We start from the raw sequence: 24,460 nt of genomic DNA on the forward strand, positions 1-24,460 counted from the left end.
AGATCTGAGATGATACACACTGCAGCCATGGCGTCTCAGCAAGCCCTAGAGATACAGGGCAATCTGTATTTCCCTTTCTGAGGAAAAAAATCTTACAAATGGGACTATGAGTAAAACTTTATGTCAAAACACCTGCCTGGACGTCGTTGAGACCTATGTGCGGTAAGAACCCTTTGAGCCTTTTGTACCTGTGTTTATCTTATTCTCATGGAAACCTGAACATCCCACTAGATCTCTCGATAAAAAAAAAAGTTCTTTAGATAAAAGTATGTGTATTAAAACATTTTTCACTCAAAAATAAAAAAATAAAAAATAAAATACATCTCAACATCTCTATCTGATGTAATAAATGGAAAGGATATTTGTTTCTAATAACTTTTTAAAGTTATTAGTGACTTTTAAAATACCCAGGGAATCGCCATTATATTTACATCACAGCGATAAAATATATAAATGAATAAGGATGAGTAAGTGTTTGACAATATGGTAGAAAATTACTATCAACTTTAAAGGAAACTGAGGGAAGCCACAGGAAAGGCTGCAGTGGCATTAACTGAAAGTGATTCTAGTATGTTCCTTATCGCTGCCTGTGGCTGATTAGCCTCCAAGGCAGCTCAGGGTTTGAGAGGAAATCCACAGCACTGGTGAAGCTAAGACATTTTCTGTCTGAGGGGTTAAGGAAAAAGACACTCACACATTCTCTTGATCATTCCTACTTTATTCATTAGCCTCTTCTGATGGATTGCCCAGGCTGGACTTGGCTGGCTTAAGTTTTGCCAGCTTTGGGACAAACAGCCACACAAAAATGTATTTATAGATTGTTACCTAAAGTATTTCCTCATACCAAGGTCCCTAACCTTAATTTTCATGTCTTGCTGAAGGTGAGCATCACGTGCCGCCACGGCCCTTGCCCTTCACTATGCATTGTGTGGAATACACAATAATTCAAGAGCCCCAGGTGACTTGTGACCAAGGTCATGGGATGGCTGAAAGGCCCCAGTCAGATAAACAATCATTGTTCTCCACAAGGATTCTTCAGGTCAAGTACTTCCAAGAAACATGTTTATTCTAATTTCTATCCCATACAGTGATTTTGCTAAATTCCTACAGAGAACATATAACATGTTTTTCATCTCCCTTATATTATTAAAAATGAAGTAATCCCAATATCTCATAGACATTTACATCTAAGTAACTTATTGCCGATCAACAGAGCATAAACAGAGAGACAACTCCCTTGCTGTCAGGGCGTGTACCGGACTACTAAGAATTCTGTCTATCTTGAAAGTTGGTCTTACAAGGAATCCTAATGGAATCACAAACCTAAATTTTTATACATAAAAGACAATCAGTTGGCTGTACTTTAGGTCTTTAGGGTGTATACCCATCCTTCACTAGTTTCTGATGTCAGGAGAATTGAGGGAGCAAATGGGCACAAGGACACCAAGAACCAAGTCTGTATCTCTTAAGCATTAAGAGAATTAGGGTCAGCCTGGCTGCTGGAGAATTCAATTCTTCTCCTTTAACCATTAAGCTGAGTTGTCATCTAAAGCAGCTTCTAAGGTGGAACTCAAAAGGTCTTGGCTGAACAACGCATCTTTGTATATACTTCTACTCATCAAAGCTGTGTATAAGCTAACATTATTATCAATTAGAAGGTACAGCTTAGGGAAGAAGTCATCTTCATAATATCCTGCAGGTAAAAATACCCAGTAGAATGGGATGTTTTCATGAGACAAACACATTACCTTCCAGGCAGTGGGGAACTTCCCCACGCCCAATTCAACCATGCCAGACTACAGAGAGCGATAGCAACAACAAGCATACAAAGCATACTAGGGCCTGCAGTCTCGGGCGTCTTGCCTACCCAAGAAGCATCCACCAGGGAGTTGCCTCCTGGTGGGGTGTCACCGCCTGAACCTCAATCATCACTTGATGCCTCCTGACATAGCTACCAGCAGTTCCTGAAAAGGACCAGAAGAAATGAATAGAGAAGGAGGACTTAGCTTGTTTAGAATGAACTCCAAATGCCAACAGAGCAAGCTAGCTACAGTTTGGTGTCTCAGTGTGATCAGAATAGACAATCCTAGGCCACTTCAGGTTTGAATTGAAGTTGTGCTTCACCTGAGGATGAGTCTAGGGCTTCACGACCACAGGTAGGAGAGATTCCGTGACTGTGATCTAAGCTCTCATCCACTGGGGAGTCTGTCAGCCCCTCTACACATGAAGCCTGAGATGGTATGAAAGGGACAAACCAGAGAACTCTTTCTCCATAGATTGCCTTTGTTCATCTGCTCCATGCTACCAGGCAAAGAATATAATATTTTTACTTTCGTGCTTTAAAATTGCAGTAGTCAAAAGTTGGAGTTTCATTCTTAGTCCGATGTCCTGCATGGCTTGCCCTGTCTCGCACTGATGCAGACTGCACCTTTTGTACCCTTATTTCTGTCTCCTGCTCTTCTCTGATAATGTTGTGGCTAGAAGAATTCTATATTAACAATTAGAAAGGATTGAGATGCAGTCAATCAAACCACAGAAAAGGAACTGAGGGACAGAATATTTGCCTAGCAAGCATGAAACCATGATTATGATCCCTCGCTTGGATAAGAGAGAAGGGAAGTAAGGACATGAAACCACAGAAAAGTTTGGTGCCTTTCACTCCACAGGTGTCCATTCCCTTCTGTGTCTTCCCATTCTCTCCTACATTCTTCCCTTTCCTTCTGAGTGTTTCTCTTCCCTTCTTCCTTATGGTGAGGCTTCTTCTATTTCCTCCAGATAAGAACAAATCCCATTTGACACACACCTTGTAAATTGTTTAGTTGTAAACACATTCTGTATAATAGCCTAGCCTCTTTTGTTCCTAAACTTTTTATTTCAAATTTCTATTAAAGAAATATCAGTAGATTTCCATGACTTCCTTAAGAGAAATGTAAGTGTGGATAGTATTAGACCATAATCTTAAAAGTGAAAGTTGTATTTAATCAGTAATTTAGTTATCTACTTTTCCCTATTCTTGTTCCTCAAATAAATATGAAATGTTTTTATTACAGATGTTTTCTAAATCAGTGAACTGTGAAAACAGGCAACACCTCACACCCCATGCCACTCCTGTCCTCCTTTTGGCATAGTTTGGAGACCCCTTTTCTAGGCAATAAAGAGAAAGTTAAGAAGAGAGGATGACATGAGAATGGGGATGCAATGGGCAGAAATAAGCTGATATCAAACAGATTCAGGATTATAGAGTTAGCTAGAGACAACATGAGACACAGTTGAGAAAACATGTGGCCTTATGCAGAGAGCAGATAAGGCTAATCACTAAATGACAGAATTTAACCTCATCTCAGGAAGGAATTTACTGCCCAAGAAAGACTGTAGACATTTCAGAGAAAGGATAACAAGTTTAATGAGATTGTTTTCTCCACGGGGAATTTGCAGGAACAAACACGAAAGTGTGTGTGTGTGTGTGTGTGTGTGTGTGTGTGTGTGTGTATGTGTGTGTGTATACACATGTGCCAAGTATGGAGCAGTCTGTTCTCTCCTTCTACCATGTGGGTTCCAGGGATTGAACTCAGGTCATCAGGCTTGGCAGCAGGTAATTTTGTCTGCTGAGCCTGATGATTTAGAAATTGATTTTAGTAGATGACAAGATGACAGTCGATTGGTGAAAATGTATCTGTGGATGTCTCAGGGAAAGTAGAGCTGGAAGGAAGGTCACCACATATGCAACCATGCACACACTTATTTAATTACAGTCTTCCACAGGTCAGAATTAATTTTTGATAGTTAATTTTTGCTCAGTGCTCAGTGCATTGGTGGTATCCTTTGGGAGACAGCCTCTAAGTGGTTTACATAGTGTGTTGTATGAACCAATTGAAGATTGTACAAAAAACATAGATGAGAAGGCAGCTTGGGAAAGGATGGACAATTGATTTGCCAGAAGGTTATTAAAACAATAGCTTAAATACATTTTGGAATCTAGGAACTGGTTGTTAAAAGTCAGCAAGCTATGAGAAGGTAAGTATTCAATTATCCCTACCTCGAATATACATTGCATGTGTCTGAATCCAGGCAATTAGCTCAATGACCTTCAGGCAAATTACAAAATGTCTCCATGCCTCAGTTCCACTAGATGATAGTGCTTGAATTAGAGCTCATTTTGTTTATAACAATATATAACAACTTAAACAGAGCATTCTACAGTTATTACTGTTCGTAATGTTATTGTTATTATGCTATTTTAAAATACCATATGGAATTTTTATAACACATATTAGTTATGAGCTAGCCTTTACTTTCTCTCTGTTTGTCTCAATATTATTATCATTTATTGAGGGCTGAAAGATTTCTCTACATGCAAATTAACTTGTGCTTCTTTGGAAATTTGAGGGCAATGGCCAGAGTCATGTTACTGGCACAAATCCTATAAAACACCAGGCAGATCTGGGATAAGATATTCCTTAGTGTAACAATGTAGTTTGGGATTTGAGGTGTAGTTTAGTGGTGCAGTGCTTGCCGTAACTAGGAGAGTCCCAGGGTTCCAAGCCCAACACTACAACTAAATAATAACAAAACCCTCCCAAAACAATACATGTTACAGCTCTAATTCCCTGTTTAATCTAAGTGGGTTTTACATCATCAGTCTATTCAACTTTGTATTCCAACAAACTAACGTTCAGAAATGTTCATATCTGCTTATTTCACACATCATATCACTCTCTGAAATTCAGTTTTCTGCCAGCATACAGTATTTCATCAATATGATTAAAACAGTCTTGGGTGGTGTGCTGGTTAGTTTTAACTGTTATTTGACACAACCTGGAATCACTTGAGAAGAGAGTCTCAAGTGAAAGAGTGCCCAGATCAGACTGGCTTTCAGACGTCTGTAGGGGATGAGCTTGATTGTTAATTGACACAGCCACTGTGGATAGGCCCCACTGTGGACATCACCCACTGTGGACATTGCCCACTGTGGACAGCCCCCACTGTGGGCAGTTCCCACTGTGGACAGTTCCCACTGTGGACAGTTCCCATTGTGGACAGCCCCCACTGTGGACAGCCCCCACTGTGGACAGAGCCCACTGAGGACAGCACCCACTGTGGACATCACCCACTGTGGACAGCGCCCACTGTGGACGGCACCCACTATGGACAGTTCCCACTGTGGACATCACCCACTCTGGACAGTTCCTACTGTGGACAGTTTCCACTGTGTACAGCACCCACTGAGGACAGTTCCCACTGTGGACAGCCCCCACTGTGGACAGTACCCACTCTGGACAGCACCCACTCTGGACAGCGCTCACTGTGGGTGGTGCCCACTCTGGACAGCACCCACTGTGGACAGCCCCTACTCTGGACAGCACCCACTGAGGACAGTACCCACTGTGGACAGCGCCCACTGTGGACAGAGCCTACTGTGGGCAGTGCCCACTCTGGACAGCACCATGCCCTGGAAGCAGGGATGGTTGAGAGCAAACAAACAAGCAAGGATCCATGAATTGATTCTCTCTCTACTTTTGACTGTGAAAATAATATATCAAGTTTCTGCCTTGACTTACCACAATAATAGGCTATCACCTGAATCTGTAAATGGAATAAATCCTTTCTCCTCTAAATTGATTTTGTTTAGATGTTTTTAAATCATTGGAATAGTTTTTAAAAACTAGGACACGTAATAAATTTAACATTTTGAACAACATTTTAAATAAAATAGCAGATTCTATTTCTGTCTCTTAAGAGAAGTTCAGGAAACAACAAACCTTAGTGTGACGGTTTGATTAGACATCAAGGTTCAAGTCCTTTCTTCCTGTTGAGCCATCCTTGACTTTCGTGTTGCTTCTATCCTCAACATGAACTCAAAAGTCACTGTGTAAACCCTTATCATCATACCGAGCCAGGGACTATAAAAGAGAAAGTCAAAAGGATACACTTATCAGCTGAGCTAGCTCCATGGAAGAGCTTTCTGCAACACCACTACCTTATTCTTGATCGTACTGAATAAGCTTCCCTGTAAGACAAATCTTAAAAGTTCTTATTAATAAAACCAAACCCAGAGCCAGATATTAGGGTGAACGCTGAAAGATCAGAGAAACAGAACAAGCCACATCCAACCTCACCTCACCAATTCCTCAGCTGATCTTGTTTCCTCAGACTGAAGCCTCTGAGTCCTCATCCAAATGGATCTCAGCTGAATTGCTGCTAAAAGCCTAAAAGCTTAAAAAGGCTCCAGTTCCTGGTCCTCACACCTTATATATCTTTCTGCTTCCTGCCATCACTTCCTGGAATTAAAGGCGTGTGTCTTTCTGAAGCAAGACTTGAGATCTCAAGTACTGGGATTAAAGGCATGTGCCACCCCACCTGGGTCTGTTCCTAGTGTGGCCTTGAACTCACAGAGATCCACATGGATCTCTGCCTCCCAAAGAATTAAAGGCGTGTGTGCCACCATTTTCTGGCATCTATGTCTATCTAGTAGCTGTTCTGTTCTCTGACCCCAGATAAGTTTATTAGGGTGCACACTATATTGGGGAACACAATATCACCACATTTACCCCCTGCCAAGTGAGCTGGGAAATGTAGTTTATCTAGAGATCTTTTATGATCCTCATGTGGGAATTTTTGTACACAGGATGTGGGGTGAATGGCTGTTTCCTAGGCAACTAGCTATGATCCAGAAGTGTGAGGGATACCCATTGCATAAAGAGTAAAAAGATAAAGAAAAAATACAGATCAGACTGCATTTAGATTTTTAATAATGGAAATGAGAGAGTGGTTGAACTATAAATCAAGACATTTTACATGCCAACCCTTCAGTATGGATAGGTTACTTTTCACAAATGACAATAAGTCAGTTTTGAACAATCAACACAGATATTAAGACAGTAAATTACAATGACACAAGAAGACCCAAAAGAATTTAAAGTAAGTAGTTAAGCAAAGGGAGGGTAACTGCTCTGGAAGGAGTCTCTGTTCTGGAAAACATGAGCTAGGGAAATTTTTTTTCTATAAACCCTCCTTTTTAGGTTATATTTTTTTTTTGGCATTTTCATACTATATTTTGTTGGCGCTTGGTTTAGTTGGTACAATTTTTTAAATTCTTTTGTTTTAAAATATGTTCAGTAATTACATTCTTAAATTAATTTTTAAAATCTGCATAATATGCCAAGGCTGTTAGTTAAATCCCATGGACTCTCCAGCTCTTAGACATTCAGTTAAGATACTCTGCCAGGAAGATGGCTGGTAAAGGCACTTGGTAAGCAAGCCTGAGGAATTGAGCAAAGATCCACACAGCCTATGGAAAAGTCAGCAGGTCACAAGTATCTGCAACCACAGTGCTTGGGGTAAACAGACAGGAAGAACACTGGAGCTTGCTGGCCAGTCAACCCACTTAACAAAACCAGACAGCCAAGCTCCTGTTTAGTGAGGGTCCCTGTGACAGAAGAAGACACCCCAAACCTCATGCTCTCCTCTGGATTCTGAACAGAAGTTCATATACCTGCATACACACATGCACACCACACATGCACATATGCACATAGCCACACGGGAAAACAGTATTAAAATAAGGTGTTGTATTACACCAAATTTTTAAGGACTTGTTACTGTCCTTAGGAGAATAAGTTTAAGTTTTCCTCCTCCTCCTCCTCCTCCTCCTCCTCCTCCTCCTCCTCCTCCTCCTCCTCCTCCTCCTCTTCCTCCTCCTCCTTCTCTCCTTTCCCTTCTCCTCTTTCTCTCCTCCTTTCTTCCCTTCTTCCCTTTCTTTTCTTTTGTCCTATGATGAAGGCTGATGTAAACCTTCCTAAGGAACACCTTATTCTTTCATCTTTAACAGGATTAGAGGATGTAACTTTTAGAAAAGCTGACAGTGGGACAGAGCAATATTGCTTTCAATAAGTTTATGGTGATTCATTGAACAGTCCAGATATCCTGAAAGGAAACAGACCAGAAGTAGGTGTTAACTATGCAAAGATTTGATGGTGCTCTTTAAGGAAATTACTGGGTAGTATAGTCTGTATGTGTTCTCTCTGAACCAGAGTGTGTGATGTAACCTCTCACAGTTATTCAGAGGAAAGTCTCTGTGGCAAGTTCTAGGAGGCACTGGGAATAAAGCTATACATTCTTTATGTAGTTTGTTTCAAGGAATTTCCCTGAAATTGGAAATCAGTAAGCCTGATCTCTGCTCTCATGCCTAGACACTTATTTTATGAATTCCAACTGGCAGGAGAGGGCTTTGTGATTTCCTAAATTACATTTATTTACATTGATTATTTTTTAAATTTACTTAAACTTATTTTACGTGCATTGGTGTAAAGGTGTCAGATCCTATGTATTTTCACACGATATTCTTTTAATGATGCCAGTCATTAGGTTTAGGGAATCTAAAATTACTCAGTTGAGTACTACTATATTTTAAATAATAACTCTGTGTCTTCGTTAGGGTTTCTATTGCTGTAATGAAACACCATAACCAAAAAGCAAACTGCAAGGAAAGGGTTTACTCAGCTTACACTTCCACATCACTGTTCATCCTCAAAGGAAGAGAGGACAGGAACTCAAGCAGGGCAGGAATCTGGAGGCAGGAGCTCCTGCAGAGGACATGCAATGTGAATTGTAACCAGTCTGGCCTCAAACTCACAGAGATTCCCAGCCTCTGCCCTCTCATCACTGGGATTAAAAAACCACTGTGCCACCACTGCCCAGCTTAGCCTGCTTTCTTATAAAATCCAGAACCACGAGCCCAGGGGTAGCACCATCCACATCTAATTAAGAAAATGCCCCACATGGTTTCATACAGACAGATTTTTTTTCTTTCTTTCTTTCTTTTCTTTTTTCTTTCTTTTTCTTTTTTCTTTTTTTTTTTTTTTTTTTTTTTTGACAGGGTTTCTCTGTGTAGTTTTGGTGCCTGTCCTGGATCTCACTTTGTAGACCAGGTTGGCCTCGAACTCACAGAGATCCGCCTGGCTCTGCCTTCTGAGTACTGGGATTAAAAGCGTGCCATCAGGCTCATACAGCCAGATCTTATGGAGACTCATTTTCTTAAATGAGTCTCCCTCCTCTCTGATGGCTCTAGTTTGAGTGAAATTGTCACAAAACTAGTTAGACACTCTGATTTCTGAGCTTCCAGTAGACATGAATTTTTGGAGGATGTCACAAAAGCCACTACAAGGTCTCGGTGTGCTCTTCTGGCTTTGCTCAGTCTGGAACCTGATCATAATTCCCACTGACCCTCAACTTTGAGACCTTTCCTCACAGGAACAACCACTCTGGTGAGTGTTTCAGATCAGTTTCTGCTGATCTTTGCATCTCTCTTTATCAGGATGTTCCACCTTGTGTTCTTTGTTTTTTTTTTTAATTAAGAAATTTTCTATTCGTTTTACATACCAACCATAGATCCCCCTCTCCTCCCTCTTCCTGCCCCACAGCCTTCCCCCCAACACACCCCCCATTCCTACCTCTTTCAGGGCAAGGTCTCCCATGGGAGGGAGAAACAGGGTGCTATGGAAGTTCCCAGGAATACACAAGGATGACCCCACCTTAGACTACTAGCAACAGTGAGAGACTGACTGATGGAGGCAGAAGCAGAGATCCATGGCCAGGCACCAGGCCAAGCTCCAGGCCAATCGATGAGAGAGAGAGAAGGGATTCTATGAGCAAGGGACATCGAGATCATGATGGGAAAACCTACAGAGATGGCCAGCCAAACTAGTGGAAATGCATGAACTGTGGACCAATAGCTGTGGAGTCCCCATGGGACTGGACAAGGCCCTCTGGATAGGTGAGACAGTTGTTTTTCTTGAACTGTTTAGGGGCCCTGGCAGTGGGATTGGGATCCATCCCTGGTGCATGAACAGGTTTTTGGAGCCCAGTGCCTGTGGTGGGACACCTTGCGCAGCCTTGGTGCAGCGGGGAGAGGCTTAGACCTGCCTCAACTGAATGTACTACCTTCTATTCCTGTTAGCTACTGATAAAACCTTCTCTGAGTGCAGAGAACCAGAGAGCCAGTGTTCTCCACTTCACTAAGGAGCAGGGTCATCTGAGATGCTACTGTGAGGATATGATAATTCAGATGGACATCTGGACACATTTCATACAAGAAATCTGTCGAACAGAAGATACTTCATGTTTTCTACCCATTCTTCTTGGCACAACATTCTTGTATTTAACAGTCCTAGAGACAACCAGAGTGAATTAGGGAGGAAACTATGGAATGATTATTGTCACTTTAAAGTGGAATATGAAGTAATTTACAGAAGTCTTTCTTTCTAAATATATCTTGGCATTTCTTCAGGTAATTATAAGTATAAAGTAAGATTTCAGCTTCACTTTTCTTTCCAGTTATCTTAGCAAACTGAATTCTTCTGCTGCCAGGTTACAGCCCTGAATTAAGTAGGTGTTCAAGGCTAGCCAATCCATGCACACATAACGCAAAGATTAGCATGCATCAATAAATATAATTATCACATGAGTTACAACTATCCAGTCTTGAATTTTAAATAATACTTATCAATTGTATAAGTACCAGGCAATATACGTATGCAGTATTTCGCATTATAATATTTATTTTAATAATTCATAACATGCCAAGTAACCCGGTACAAATTACCTTTCAGTACTTCCTGGCTGTCACAGAATTTTCTTACATTCTCTCATTTGCAATTCATAACTTGAAGAATTACAGAGCTTTGCTGTAGTTGTAAGTATATATTGTTAGGCAGGGGAAAGGTCATATAACTATTACAAGAGAAAAATCATGAAAATCTCTGCTTTGGAAATCAATTAAATTCTCTGTATAGCTATCCATGGGGAAAGAACATGGAGTTCTGCCTTTAAAGACAGCATTATCTAAGCAAGACATTTCGTAGAATTTGAACCTTGGCTTTTGTCATGGGTATCTTAAGCAAAAACTAGAGTTTGTGAATGGACTTTTTGCTGTATGAAATTGTTAAAAGGAATTAAGTAGCAAGTTACTGACAGGTTTTGTGAAAATTAAACTGAAATATAATTATAGTTTTCTGTTTACAGGAGTCTGATGTTTTATGTTTTCTTCTTTAGAGCACTGGATGACACACTGATATTCATTTCTGCCACTTAATGAGTACAATCCCTGCTGGAGATACTTTAGAGAAAATGTCATATTTCTCAGATTATGTGCAGTTGGACTTAGCCAGTCAGCTAACATCTGTGCAGTAAGATATATAGGAAATGGTGTAGAGATTCCGGAAACATCTCTTAAGGGACTGCTAGTGTTCATTTCCCATCCTTTTCCCCTTTCCTGTCTATATTTCTGCTGCTGGAGATGAAGCCATGATGGGCAGAGCTGCAGCAGGCATTCAACACAGTTCAATGACCTTGAAATGGAAGGCATACATAATGCTGGTTGAGTAATAAAATAGGAAAACCCAGGACTCTGGCAGGTCTATGCTGCCTCTCTGAACTGACAGGATCCACATTTATTTTACAAGAGACTATCAGTTAAACAACAATAATTTTGGAATGTATTGATATATACTTGTGGCTGAACATAAAACTAATTATTAAATGTTATCTCATACACAAAAATAATAGCTGTTGATAAGACAAAATGCTTGTTTTCTTTCATTTCATTAGGTCTTCAGAATTTTCTGTGATAAGTACATAGAAAATGTTTTATTCTATAAATATAAAGTTCAATATGAACTATTTTTAATCTGTCACTTTAATTCTCTGATAATTTGATATATGTCAAGTACATATGAATATTTGTGCTCACACTACATGCATTTTAATGAAAAAATCTGATAATACAGAAAATATTAAAAAGCTATCTATTTGAAAATGTTAGCAGAGAAGAACAATTCCCATTTTTAGCTTCTTTCTTTGGAACAAAGTCTCCAACATGAACTAAACAAGTCTCTAACATGAACTAAAAAATATAGTGCATGTAAATATAGCAAAGTTTGAAGAGCCTGGAAAATGATGATCGGGAGAGATGATCGTAAGTGTGACTGAACCATGAAGAGTTCTTCGTGTTACACCTATCATCCAGGCTCATCAAGACAGATCACTCATCAGGCTATTTTGATATCTTGAAATTGTAAGGGAAAACTTTACAGATAATTCTACTTATTAAAAATAACTCATGATGGTTAGTCTTATACAGCGCTAGTGGCTTCATCAAAGTGTGCTACAGAAGTTTCTTCACCCTTATATTCTGTGGGATACACTGAGAAGACAGCTGTCTGTGAGAAGTCTTCAGCAGACCTTGAACCTCATGGCTCCTTGACTGTGGACCTAGAAGCCACACCAAGGAAGCAACCTTCTGCTTGCTATATGCCACCTATTATGTTTTGTTACAGCATCCCACATGGAAAGAGACTGCCTTCCTCTGCCCTGAGAGTTCTTTCTGCTGAGTGATCTTGGGTTAGTGTCTATCTCCATACCATTCTCAAAGGATTGCATGTGTAATGACTCTGTTTACCTGATATAGCAGGGAAAAGTTTAGTTCTCAGCATAGTTTAATCAAGGTATGAAAGTAAATTTGCCCCTTTGGGGAGTGTTTCCACAATATGCCTTATGACTAGGACCATCTATAAATACTTATCAGGTTTTCCTGAAGGTTGAGTGGCGTTCCGAGCTGAAACATCAACCAAAGTCCTATCTTATGGCTATTAGGTTAATTTTTTAAAATGATGTCACCTAGTCTATTTAAAGTCTATCTTCTATTTCACTCTTTATGTATCTATCTTATTGGTGAGCAACCAATACAAAGCTTTTCTTTTCAATGAGCAGGAAATATATTTCTGTTTACTACATTGTGTGTGTAAAGACAATGTGGATCTCCCTAGCCATGTGACTTTCAAAGAGAGGGTGGTCTTGAACTCCTCATAAACTCTTTCACCCTGACCTTGGAGGAACAATAGCACTCAATCTTGAATTTCATAAAAAGTATCACAACCAAGAAAAACACTTGGGAAAGAGTTGAGCTGAACTCCATAAGCAATATTGGAGTGTGAATTATAATCCTTGCAACAGGAAGTATCAGAAAACTGTGACACAATTAATTTTTTTCAGGTGGGGCAATCTTCAGTCACGGCAAGGGGCATCTTTGTCAACCATGTATGCAGATGGCCAAAATGCACACAAAGAGAGATGGGATGTGACCTCTTACAGAGGCAGAAATGACTCCCATAGTCTGCAAAGGAAGCTGGCAAGTGTAGACTTTCAGCAGAAAACTATCATTTCTAGCTCTGAGAGGATATAAAAATGCAGGGTAGGGTGTTGCAGCTATTTTTTGGTTGAGGAGGGTTTGGAGTCCATTGGAGATGGGGTCCTCTGGTCATATAGCGGGAAGAGAGTCTGAATTTTATGGCTTCAATGGATCAAATGATTGCCATCCTGTTCCTGAAGAGATTTGGAAAATAATTATTAGAGGACTGTAAGCAGATAATTTTGTTTCAGAGTAAAACTGGGGGATTTCCCAGGAAAGCTGAGGGATTAGGAGGAGCAGAGGAGGGAATGACGGAGTGGGCCAGTGATAGGAAGTGGACACAGAGTTAATTCGGGATGACAGTAACTAGTCCCATTGCCAGAACTGCTAAACCAGATGAGCTAGCAGAGGTAGCAGGAGCTACAGAGCATCGAAGGAACAGGGACGGGAGAAAATAGAGGACTAATGTAAAGAGTTGTATCTGGCCTTGGATGAAAGGGATGAAGGTTTCTTTTAGCCAGTTTCTCCAATAGCATCTGAAAGGTCTTTTGGTAAACGTATCAGGAACAAATGTAACAAAAGGAACAGGGTGAGAGCTACTGGGAGAGCTTATGTGGAACATTTTGTTTGGGCAGAGGGCGAAGTTCAGTGAGTAAAACATTTAAAAGACAGGATAAAACCATAAATTGAGGATAATAAGGAAGAAAGGAGTGATCAAGGGGAGGAGCCAGGGTCAGGGTGAACCAGAAGGAATTTTTGTCTGGCTCCTGTCTCTAGGCATCATCTCAAAATAGTTAGGATTTGTTGATGTGGATGCAGCGTTGTCAGGGGAGGGCAGAGATCCCATCCTTAGCAGCACTCAGATCTGGTCCTTTCTAACTGTGGAGTACTGTAGCGGTCATGGGGTCCAGCTGGTCCTGAAGGATGCTAAGTTGATCTGAGCTGGTGAGACAGAGAGGTTAACTGATGCAAAGAAGAATTCAGAACAGCCCTTTCGGTGCTGAGTCCCCCAAACAATGTCCAGGGTGACAAGAAGGATGAGTTGAATGGCCCGTGGCCCACTAGTCTCATTTGAGAAGTCACCTGACTGCTTTTAAGGGTTTGGGGGTGTTGATCTCTTGATAACTTCAAGGTTGGCAGAAAGATGGCCAGGGGACAGCAGTTAGAGTGTCACAAAAGGGAGTCCATCCAAAGGACCATAGTAAAATTTAACAGCTGACAAAAATCCAGAACGTGAGTCAGTAGGTAATAACTGTACAGCTTTGTGGGGAACATCAAGAGACAAAGTTACATGAGGAAAACTTTTACCTCGAGATTGACGTGAGTCAACATAACATAAGGCTAAACACAATTTGTACAACTGGCTGAACCATAGTGCTCTGTAGAAGGATGAGGTGAGCGTGGTTAGCTGTTTACATCAGACTTCTGCCTAAGCAACAAGCACCAGAGAGCTTTGTAAAAGAAGTCAGCTAAAGTCAGCATCCAGGCAATGAAACAGAACAGAAAGGGTCTAAGTGCCATTCCTTACAGTCCACATATGATTAACTTTGTATACTTGTTGTAAATATTAATAATACTAGCTATTATTTAATGAACAAAACTAGAATATCTCAAGTGAAACACATTTTTTTTGGTTACAAACAATTTGATAAGGTAAAATTTTAAAAATTGGGACTATTATTTTGAATGGCCATATCTAGTATTTGAAACTATGATAATACAAGTTTTGTTAATATCAAATGGTTATGACTATATTCCAAGAGTATATACAGCAAGTGTGTTTTGTGTTGTCAGGCTACATAAAGAGACAATTTAATTCTAAATTGTTTTCCGCCAAAATAAATTATTTTCAATTTCCATTTTAAAATGTATACTCCCAGAGACAGTGTCTGCCTTGTCAAGAGTAAATCATTCACTTTACAAAGTTTTTTAATCTTCTTAACAGAACCTTTAAAAATCTCTACATTTTCGTTCTATATATTCAACCAACAGATGAAAGGTGAAAGCAGCCAGTCAGGTCAACTTTGTGTCAAATAATGTCCATGTCACAGGGACTGAATTGACAAAGAAGGCCAAAGCTAATGCCACTCCTTTTGTCAAAGGACAGATCTCTAAGTCACCACATACTGACAGCAGTAAGCATATTTTTTATAACTATTATAGTAACAAGAATTTTTTGAGCACTTACTAAGAGCTAGTTCCAAGACCTTGAACTTCATTATCCTCTCATCCATTCCCATTTCACAGTAAAGAAAATGAGTTCCAGAGAGGTTAACTAATCTCCTTTAGGTCTGACAGTTGGTCAGTGATAACAGCCATCCAAACCATGTTTAACCATCCATTAGAGATTATATCTTAATTATTTCTTCACAGTCATATGTTCCATCATTTTTGTTGGTTACTTAATGTTCTGATAAGGAGGAATGGTGCTCTTCCTTGTGGAGAAGGAAGCCTTCCTGATGGAGTAACAACTGGTTTATTGAAGGAAATATCAGCCAGGCATGCTGGTGTACTCCAGCCTTTATTCCCAGGACGTGGGAGTTGGATGAGGGAAGATCAAGGGTCATCCTGGGCTATGGAGTGATTTTGTAGCTAGCCTGGGTTACATGAGGACATGAGACTGTCTTAAAATCATGATGATGATGGCTGGTGAGGTGGTTTAGGAGGTGAAAGAAAGCCTGATGAAATGAATGTGATCCCTAGAAGTAGAAAACTGACCGAAGACTTGTCCGCTGACCTCCACCCACCCGCCACACCAGTAAGCATATTTTAAAATTCATTTTGTTTTAAAATAGATTTGTTGTTTAGAGGTATAATTTGTAAAGGAAGATAACCAAATTAAAAGAGCTCTTGGCTTTTGGAACTTCTTAGAAAACACCCACAGGCATCATTGCCAAAGCCTGTCTGGTCCTTGTAGGCTTCAAGGCGAGAGCTCAGGCACTGGCCCTGGAGCTCTCCATATGGAAAGAGACGAGATTATATCTGCAAAACACCACAGATGAGCCCAGGTTGGAGAGACTCTCCTTCATCTAAGTCGTCTCCTCCTGACGAACCTGAGGGCTTATGGTTTAAGGGCCTGTATCACTTATTTTTAAGAGATGTGAGTCATTTGTTGACTCTACAGCTAGAAAACCAACTGTCAAACATAGCTGGTTGTTTTTTTACTCTTTGCTCTTTCAGGAACCCACCACCCAGCTGCCAAATAAATCACATATGGAGGCTTATTATTACTTACTAATTCCCGGCCTTAGCTAGGCGTGTTTCTCGCCAGCTCTTCTTAAATTATCCTGTCTGTCTTTTGCCTGTGGGCTTCATCACTTCGCAGTTGTTCTCAAGAACGAAGTATCTTTTCCTAGGTTTTGCTCCCATTCTCCCTGTCACAGTCAGGTGGCCAGTCCGACCCAGGACAGAGACTTTGAAGGAAACGTAAACAAACAGGCTTGGGTCTAGAACAGATCGGCCAAATTACAACTCCAGAGCCAGGCTTCTCAGTAGAGTAAAACAGCGTTTTAAAAAATGTACACAAAGGGCATTTGAATCTGTAAAACTAAACCCAGTGATCACAAATCCATAACCAATCTGTGTGTGTCTGCAGATGGAAGCAGACAACCTGGAATGCCTTTTAACTCTTAACTGTTATAGATGCAAGCTGAGTTTTCCAGGTTTGGAGAGGCAGAAACGCAAGTAGGCCAAAAGCTTAAGGCAAAAGAATCCTAAGACAGAAGAGTTCTGTGAAGACACAAGTTTGGAGGCCCAGCAGAAATGGCAGGCATTCCAGTTGTGGATGTGGTTGTAAGCCAGAGTCCTGAGAAAAATTAAAGTGAACTGTGAGTTTTATGATGCAGGGGGCCTCAGACCTGACTGAGATTCTGTCTTATGAGGTTACCTAAATGAGGTTTTTTATTTTTATTTATTCTTCTCTTATATAACACATCCTGACCACAGCTTCCCCTCCCTCCACTCCTCCCAGTTCCCTCACACCTCTACTCTCCCCCAGATCGACCCTCACCCTGTATCCCCATAGAAAAGAGCAGGCCTCCCAGGACATCAACCAAATGTGGCAGAACAAGATACAATAAGATCAGCCACATACCTTCACACCGAGGAAAGGTTCTCAAGAGCAGGCAAAAGAGTCAGAGACACCTCGACTCTTCTGCCAGAAGTCCCCCCAAAACATCAAGCCAATAATCATAACATACATGCAGCAGACCAAATGCTGACCCATGCAGGCTCCATGATTGCCTTCCCAGTCTCTGTGAGACCCCACGAGCCCTGCTTAGTTGATTCCACTTGTTCTTCTCTTCCAGTGTCCTCTACCCCTTTGGCTCCCACAATTCCCCTTCCCATCTTCTGCAGGGTTCCCCAAGATCTGAGGAGAGGGGCACAATGGAGACCTCCAACCTAGGCAACCTTGGCTCGTTCTCCAACTAAGCTGTGGGTCTCTGCATCCACCCCCATCAGCTGCCAGAGGCAGCTTCTCTGATGATGACTGGACTAGGCACCCGTCTGTGAATATAGCAGGACATCATTAGGATTTATAGATTGTTTTGTTTGTATTTTTGTTTTTTGTTTTGTTTTGCCAGTTGTGTTTAGTTCTACCCTATTTCTCTGGGGTATCCAGTCTCTGACTCCTAGTCATCCAGGTAGTGTCAGGCATGTGCTTCCTATCATGGCATGGCCCTCAAATTAGACCAGTCATTGGTTGGCCATTCTCACAAATTCTGCACCACCAATGCCCCAACACGTCTTGCAGGCAGGACAGATTGTAGGCTGAAGATTTTGTAGCTGAATTGATGTCCCAGTCACACCACTGGAAGCCTTGCTTGGTTACAGAAGTTGTGTGGTTCGAGCTCCATTACTAGGAGTGCTCATGAGTCAATCTCATAAAGTCCAGGAAGTTTCCCCTGCACTAGGTTTCCACACTGTCACCAAATGCCTGCAATTCCAGTCTTCTCTCCCAACACTCTTACCCTCTATTCCTCCCCACCCATCTGATCCTTCCTATTCCCATTTTCACTTGCCCCATTGTCTACCCCCAAGATCTATTCTATTTCCTCTTCCCAGGAAGATCCATGCTTTGTTCCCCTCTAGAATCCTCCTTGCTATTTAGCCCCTGTGGGTCTGTGGATTAGAACATTATTACCCTTTACTTAACGCCAATTTCACTTATAACTCAGTATATACACATTTGTCTTTCTGAGTCTGGGTTACCTCACTCAGGAAGTTTTTTTTTGTTGTTGTTGTTTTGTTTTTTTCTAGTTCCATCGATTTGCTTACAAATTTCATGATGTCGTTTTTTAAAGTGCTGATTAATACTTCAAGTACTATATTTAGTAGATATGGAGAGAGTAGGCAGCCTCATCTTGTTCATGATTTTGGTGAGATTGCTTTGAGTTTCTCCCTCATTTAATTTGATGTTGGCTGTCAGCTTGCTGTAAATTGCCTCTATTATGTTTAGGCGTGTTGCTCCTATTTTATCTCTCCAAGACTTTTGTCATGAAAGGGTGTTGGATTTTGTCAAAAGCTTTTTCAGCACCTAATGAGATGATCATGTGGTTTTTTTTCTTACAGTTTGTTTGTATGGCGGATTACATTTATATAGTGGATTACATTGATTGATTTTCCTAAGTTGAACCATTCCTGCATCTCTGGGATGAAGCCTACTTGGTCATAATGGATGATCTTTTTGATGTGTTCTGGATTTGGTTTGTAAGTATTTTATTGACTATTTTTCCATCTATGTTCAGAAAAGAAATTGGTCTGTAATTTTCTTTGTTGAATCTTCGTTGGTTTGGGTATCAGGGTAACTGTGGCCTCATAAAAAGAATTTGGCAATGTTCCTTCTGTTTTTATTTTGTGGAATAATTTGAGGAATATTGGTATTAAGTCTTCTTGAAAGTCTGATAGAATTTTGCACTAAAACCATCTGGCCTTTTTTTGATTGGGAGACTTTTAATGAGTACTTCTATTTCTTTGGGGGTTACAGGTCTATTTAAATTGTTTACCTGATCTTGATTTAACTTTTCTAAGTGGTATCTACTGAGAAAATTAACCATTTCTTTTAGATTTCCAATTGTGTGGAGTACAAGTGTTTTAAAGTATGACCTAATGATTCTTTGGATTTCTTTGGTGTCTGTAGTTATATCCCCTTTTCATTTCTGATTTTGTTAATTTGGATATTCTCTGTCTTTTATGTATTTTGGATAAGGGCTTCTCTATCTTGTTGATTTTCTCAAAGAACCAACTCTCTGTTCATTGATTCTTTGTATTGTTCTCTTTGTTTCTATTTTATTTATTTCAGTCCTCACTTTGATTATTTCCTGCTGTCTATTCTTCTTGGGTCTGTTTGTTTCTTTTTGTTCTAGATTTTTGAGGTATTCTGTTAAGTCACTAGTATGAGATCTCTCCATATTTTTATGTAGACACTTAGTGCTATGAACTTTTCTCTCTTAGCACCACTTTCATTGTGAACCATAAGTTTAGCTATGTTGTGTATTCATTTTTGTTGCATTCTAGAAAGTCTTTAATTTCTTTCTTTATTTATATCTTGACCCAATAATCATTCAGAGTTATTCAGTTTCCATGAGTTTGTAGACTTCCTATTGTTCCTGTTATTGAAATCCAACTTTAATCTGTGATGGTCTGATGGTAATAATGGGGTTATTTCAATTTTCTTGTATCTGTTGAGACTTACTTTGTGACTGTGTATGTGATCAGTTTTGAAGAAAATTCCATGAGATGCTGAGAAAAAGGTATATTCTTTTGTGTTTGAGTGAAATGTTCTGCAGATATCTCTTAGGTCCATTTGGTTTATAACATCTGTAAGCTCCAGTATTTCTCTGTTTAGTTTTTGGCTGGATGACCTGTCTGTTGGTAAGAGTGGAGTATTGAAGTCTTCCACTATCAATGTCTGAGTGTCGATGTATGATTTAAGGTTTAGTAATTTTTTTTTTTTTAACATATATGGGTATCTCCATGTTTGGGCATACATGGTAAGAACTGAAACATCATCTTGGTGGATTTTTCCTTTGATGAGTATGAAGTGTACTTCCACAACTCTTTTGATTAATTTTGGTTGGAAGTCTATGTTGTTAGATATTAGAATGGCTATACCACCTTGCTTCTTTGGTTTATTTGCTTACAAAACCTTTTTCTTCTAAATCTTTACTCTGAGTTAATGTCTGTCTTTGTTGTTGAGGCATGTTGCTTGTATATAGCAAAAGTCAGATCCTGTTTTCACATCCATTCTGTTAGTTTGTATCTTTTTATTGGTAAATTGAGTCCATCAATATTGAGAGATATCAATGACCAATGATTTCTAATTTCTGTTATTTTGTTGTTGTTATTGGTGGTTGTCTGTGTGTGTTTCTCACTTTTTTTTTTTTTTGGTTCTGCTGGTATGAGATTATTTTCTGCATTTCCACAGGTTAGTTAACCTCCTTGGGTTGGAGTTTTCCTTCTAGTACTTTCTGTAGGGCTGGATTTGTGGATAGATATTGTTTAAATTTGACTTAATCACAGAATATCTTATTTTCTCTCTATATAGTGGTTGAAACTTTTACCAGGTATAGTAGTCTGGGCTGGCATCTGTGGTCTCTTAGAGTCTGTAAGACACCTGTCCAGATCCTTCTGGCATTTACAGTCTTCGTTAAGAAGTCAGGTGTAATTCTAATAGGTCTACCTTCATATGTTGCTTGCTCCTTTTCCCTTGAAGCTTTTAATACTCTTTCTTTGTTCTGGGTGTTTAATGTTTTCATTATTATGTGGTGAGAGGACTTTCTTAACTGGTCCAATATGTTTGCTGATCTGCATAACTCTTGTACCTTTTATAGGCATATCTGTCTTTAGGTTTGGAAATTTTTCTTCTACGATTTCATTTTTCTGGGCCTTGGAGCTGGGATTCTTCTCCTTCTTTTATTTCTATTACTCTTAGGTTTGATCTTTTGATAATGTCCCAGATTTCCTGGATGTTTTGTGCTGGGAATTTTTTAGAGCTAACACTTTCTTTGACTGATGTAATTATTTCTTCTATCTAATCTTCAGTGCCTGAGATTCTGTCTTCCATCTCTTGTATTCTGTGGGTTAAGCTTGTTTCTGTGGCTTCTGTTCACCAGATTTTCCATCTCTAGGATTCCTTCAATTTATGTTTTCTTTATTGTTTCTATTTCCATTTTCAGGTATTAAACAGTTTTATTTGTTTCCTTCAATAGTTTTTTTTCCTTGGGTTTCTTTCAGTGATTTATTCATTTCCTCCAATTGTTTCTTTGTGCTTTTCTGTATTTCTTTAAGGGATTTACTCATATCCTCTTTAAAGTCCTCTATCATTTTTATAAAGTTGGTTTTAAGGTGATTTCTTTGTGCTTCTGTTGTGTTGAAATACTCAGAGCTTGCTCTAGTGGGATAACTAGGCTCTGATGGTGACATATTACCTTGGCTGTTGTATTCTTATGCTGGCATCTAGGCATTGGCTTTGGGATGATTATATGTCTAAGTGCTTGTAGTCAAAAGTTTTCTCCAGTCTTGCCTGGCCCTGCGGTCCCACAGCCTCTTATAAAATAATCACTCAGAGGCTTAATAGTATTTACAAACTGTATGGCCTATGACAGGTCTCTTGCTAACTAGCTCTTATATCTCATATTAACCCATTTCTATTAATCTATGTTTTGCCATGTGTTCTGTGGCTTTACCAGTCTGCTGACATGTTGCTCCTTGGGTGGCAGGCTGGCATCTCCCTAGACTACACCTTTCTCTTTCCTGTCTCTCTCCTTGAATTTCCTGCCTGCCTCTAAGCTGCCTTGCCATAAGCCAAAGCAGCTTATTTATTAACCAATGGGAGCAACATATATTCACAGTGTAAAAAAAGACATCCCCTAGCACTTCCCTTTTTCTATCTAATCAAAAAGGAAGGTTTCAGCTTAAAAATAGTAAAATTATATATAACAAACAGTTATCAAGCAAGAATTACAGTTACAATATCTAATCTATTTGTATTTGGCAAAATTAAAGAAAATATTTTATCATCTATCCTATATTTGTGAGTCCAAAGTTTCATATCTAATTTATCTTTTATCACAATCAAGGAAAATATAACTATCTAGTCTTCAATTACATCAAAGACCCCGAAAGGATATAATATTACCTAAGTAAGCAGGAAATGCTTTGTAAGCAATTTCCAAAATTCTGGAAATGACAGAGGCAGCTGGCTACCTGGACAGACACTCAAAGTTCCTCTGAAATGTTGGGGGCATCCATTCTTCAGCCTAAAGGCCTAGAGTCCCTCAGTTACTTCTCCGATGTCCTGAAGAATGTCTAGCAGTTTCCTCTGTGAAAGCAGGAAGCTGAAGGACCATCTTGCCTTGTTTTGGCAAAATTTAGAGGTCATTTTTCCATGGGTCCTGCATATCCAGTTGATACAACATTTTGTTAAGCAGTCCAGGCAAGAACAGTTTCTTGCCCAAATGGCTGATTTTGCCATAAGGAAAGCAAACTCCATATGGAGTTTCTTCAATGCCCATCATCTTCTTTGAAGTAAATCAGTGCTGCCAGGAACAGACATGTCTCTTTGTCCAGAAGGTCTAAGTTTTTAAAACATTTTAAATGCCATAATCTATAGGTCTTTGAAGTGTTTGAAGATTGCCTACCTAATAGAAATATATCTTTGTATATCTAAAAGAATGTAACTAATATGACTATAAGTTTGATTATCATAGATGACTAATTATTAATCTGTATTTCTTAGTTATACATTACAATTTCAAATGAGCTGTACAAACATAATACCTTAAACAAGAGTAGTAATATATATGTAGTATAACAAAATTAACTTTAAATTTGTATCAATAAACTAAAATAGCAATGTAAAACTTTTTAAACAAGTTGTTGCTCTTTAAAAGTAGATTCAATAATCTACCCTTTTATCCTATCATATCTATATTATCCCCTTCTTGTTTTGAGAAAGAGATTGCATTTATAATCAACCCCCTTTAAATAAAAATAAACATTTATAAACAATATTTTGGGAATTAAGGCATAGCTTTTATAAATACTACTTCCTGCTGATTGGGGGCATTGGTAATCTTATGGGGATCCTGAGAAAATTAAGAATTATAGTTAAATCTTGGTTGTAAGAGTCTGTGAGGATGAATCATCTCAGCCAGTTGCCTTGATGCTGTTATGGATGTTGGATTATCTGGGTCATGGCTGTCAGCAGAGGCCTTTCAGGGGGTCTTGGTTGTTCAACCCTTATTAGCCTGGATGCAAGCCACAGGTTCTCATCTTCTGTGGAAGAAAAAGCAGAGCCTCTTTTCCAAAGCAACGTATCCTTAGACCTGAATTTTAAAGTCAAGATACCTTTAAAATATACATATTGGTTAAACTTAGCAGCCTTTACAATCAAAAGCCTCTCCTCAGTTAAAAATCCCAAAGACAACATAATCCAGACTCTCTGTGTGATTTCCATCTTTACGTGGCTTATTTTTTTTATATTACTTTATTCTCCTTTTTAAGGACTTTACTATTAATTTAAAATGATATATTTCTTTTTTATATTGTCTATACCTTCTGACCATTATTTTAAACAGCAGCGTATGGCTAGGACCAAAGCGGCTACCTTGGCTGCTGACTCTGCCCACCTTAGCTTCCCAACATGGTGCAGGTACCAATGAGTCATGCTTAACTCCTCAATTCTGGGAAGCAGTATTAAGTAGTGTGGAGCTGTGTTCTTAAGCCTGAAGCTGTGCTGTGTTGCCACTGGCATGAGACTGCAAGGCCAGGAAGTCCTGTCTGGCTCACATTTCTATGCCTTAAGAATCCTTTTTAAGCTGTAAGTATTTGAAATGGAAAGTTCTGAATTTGTTTCAGCAGTGACCATTTGTCCAATGTGTATTGAGGCCAGATTTAGACTGAGAGTTGAACAAGTGAACTTAGTATGTGGTTTCCAAAATGTAAGTTTTTAGATTAGCCTGAAGCCAGGATGAGGGTGTGTATTCTGGAATGGAGAACTTGGAACCCATGGCAGAGTCCAGGATCTAGATGAAAAAACAAAAATAAGGGTGAAAACCCCATTGCTTAGAGAATCCTTTAAGTCTGCAAATGACTAAATGCACCTGGAAAATAAGGAGGAGTCTCCAACTGTTGCACAGTTCCAGGAAGCAGGGCCAGTGGAAGATTCTCCAAGCTTTTGGCTGGTTCTTGCAGTCAACAGAAATTCCCCTGGTGATTTCCATGGAGCAGAAACTTCCAGAAGACAGATCCAGTGAGCTCTGAGTGCTAACTAGG

Source organism: Peromyscus californicus, unplaced genomic scaffold, assembly GCF_007827085.1.
Source record: "Peromyscus californicus insignis strain IS unplaced genomic scaffold, ASM782708v3 Scaffold_23__1_contigs__length_62951481, whole genome shotgun sequence".
Taxonomy (NCBI): Eukaryota; Metazoa; Chordata; class Mammalia; order Rodentia; family Cricetidae; genus Peromyscus; species Peromyscus californicus.